This window comes from Populus nigra, chromosome 2, assembly GCF_951802175.1.
Source record: "Populus nigra chromosome 2, ddPopNigr1.1, whole genome shotgun sequence".
NCBI classification, from domain to species: domain Eukaryota; kingdom Viridiplantae; phylum Streptophyta; class Magnoliopsida; order Malpighiales; family Salicaceae; genus Populus; species Populus nigra.
This window is the reverse complement of record NC_084853.1, coordinates 42,381,024-42,383,641: the sequence shown is the minus strand read 5'-3', so window position 1 is coordinate 42,383,641 and position 2,618 is coordinate 42,381,024. Positions and strand designations below refer to the sequence as shown.

Sequence of the window (2,618 nt, the reverse complement as noted above, 5' to 3'; positions counted from 1 at the left end):
AGATGTCCAGTGAGTGATTATAATAAAAATTAGAATTTACTTTTTCCTACAACCTAATTTGCCTATAATAGTTATGTCAATATGTCGATAGACATGAGTCCCTTTGAAGTTATACATGGTTACAAGCTTAGAAAGCCTTTAAACCTTCTTCACATGTCTCATCGTGCTAGGGTGTCTGAGTTAGCTAAGTCATTTGCACGTAGAGTTCAGGATTTGCATGTTGAGATCACTAAGAAGATTAAAGCAAATAATACACCATATAAACTTCGAGCTGATTTACATAGACGGCACAATAAATTTAATGTTGGAGATGATGTTATGATACGGATTAGACCCGAATGGTATTTTTTGAGAACTAATAAAAAATTACATGTAGTGCTAGACGACACTTGCTTCATCAAATGATTCATCCCCGCTGTTTCCCTGTCATGCCTGCAAGCACCTGCAGAAATGCAAGACATCGATACTCAAAAACAGGAAAAGGAAGAAAAGCAGAATCCTCATGAAGATGGTTCATGGATGTCAAATGCCCTTTGCACTATCACAAATTGGCTTAGCTCTTTGATGCCCAATTTAAGGACTGCACTTTCCTGATTCAAAAAGATCAGGAAAACAACAGAATCCAGCACACAACAGGTCCCTACAACGTAGAAAAAACACTCTGAGGCTTTGATAATTTAGCCGTGTAATTTCATCAGGTTTGTGTACTCTTCATCTAAAAATAATCATAAAAACTTAACAAAAACAAAACAGGTGGTGGGAAATTGAAAATGCATCACCAAACAAACTTTAGTTGAAGTACGCAAACAAACTTTTGTTTAAGTATGCAAGCAATCAATTAGCTGTAACCCAATCAGACCCAGAACAATTGTTTCCTCAATTAATTTATTATATCAAAATGTTCATGACTGGAAAAGATACTTCTATTTCAACTTAAATGAGCAAGTCGAGACACCACGGATTACCAACAAAATAACAATACTTATAGCAAGGTTCATTTTAGAACAAGGATAATTACTGCATGAATAATATGCCATGTTCAAGAAATACTAATTACTAAATTATCCACAGGTTCTAGAGGTTTAACACCTAAAACAGGAGCTCAGTTATGCACACTAGTATGAAACACAAACCACCCAATAGTAGTACAGAACTAAATATTTATACCAAAAATAACGAACCATAAAACTAAATACTCACATCACTAATAGAAGGCTGCCGCCTTTCAGGGACGTGCTTCCTTCCTTCTAAGGAATCCAGCATGGGCCTCACAGCAGCTGGAAGGAAGAGACCAGAAATTTTCAAAAAGATTAAAAAATCCATTACTAGAAACAAAATGTTGACAGTACTGGGGATTTTTTCATCTGCCAAAAAAATTAAAAAAATCAACCCTTTATCGCAAACAATAAATAAAGCAGGATGGTGTCATTGCATAAGGTCTGTCCAGCTTATAAACAACAGCACCACATGGATCGGTAGAATGTTTCATTTACAGCACGCACATTAGTAGAATTTTGCAGTATTATTCTCAGCCCAAGAAATATTCTTCAGTCAGGGGGTGAGCAGCTACGCCACAGCTTTGTAGAGTTGGATTTAGCTGTGAATTTCAATCAAACCATAACTATTCAACAAAAATAACGAAAACTTCATGGCTTGGAGAAACCCTAATACTGTTTTGGTACAGTTCACACGAAAAAACCACCAAACACGAAATTGATTGTTCTACATTTTCATTAACTAATTAATCTTCATCTTACCGAACCATGATCATTAATTGAAGCACGGAATTGAGAAGACGAAGAACAAACAGCCACCACTGGATCTTGCGCTACAAACCTTCTCAACTTTTCCATCACCGGCATTTTTGTTTCTCTCTCTCTCTGTCGCCAAATTTCTGGTGTATTCTATCAGTTAAGGGATATTTGAAGACGAGATCCTTTCCATCTTACTCTTCAGTCTGTAACTTTATCTTCTTTTAAAGCTGGACGGACCCCCGAATGTTCAGGATAGTTGGAATTTTATATATGGGCCATTCTCCTCAAAGCCCAAAGTAAATTCCACTTAACTCAGAAGAAAATTTCTGAGAATATGATTATGGTTAGTGCTTTTTTTATAAATACTTTAAAGTAAATTTTTTAGTTTTTTTTTTAAAATTTACATCATCATATCAAAAAAATTCAAAAATAATAAAAAATTATTAATATTAAATAAATAAAAAATTCACGAATCTATATTTAAGCCATATTCTTAAACGAGGGGCGGAGATGAGAGGTCAAAATAGTTACCATGTATGATCTACTTATATTTTTTATATTTTTTTAAAATAAAAAATATATATTTATTTACTTTTAAAAGTAGAGACTTAGTAAAATCTCTGAAGATATATGTTATTTTTTAAAATATTTTTTTATTTAGAAATATATTAAAATAATATTATTTTAGTTTAGTTTTTAAAATTTATTTTTCATATCAGCATAATAAAACCATCTAAAAAACAAAAAAAATGAAACTAAAAATAAAATTCAATTTAAAAAAAATAATGCTAAACACCACTTTTATTTTCAAATTTCAATCAGTTGGCTATCATTGTCGGAACTATTTGTAGATAAATTGCTAGG

The 2,618-nt window shown here is 32.5% G+C and overlaps 1 long non-coding RNA gene across 1 annotated transcript; it reads right to left on the bottom strand.

The window, feature by feature from the left end:
• Positions 1-205: 205 nt before the first annotated feature.
• On the bottom strand, positions 206-1,981 carry LOC133682138 (uncharacterized). Its single transcript, XR_009836620.1, has 3 exons — positions 1,758-1,981; positions 1,201-1,277; positions 206-442 (listed from the first exon to the last, which is right to left on the bottom strand). It is a non-coding gene; the product is annotated as an uncharacterized LOC133682138 (long non-coding RNA).
• Positions 1,982-2,618: the final 637 nt, after the last annotated feature.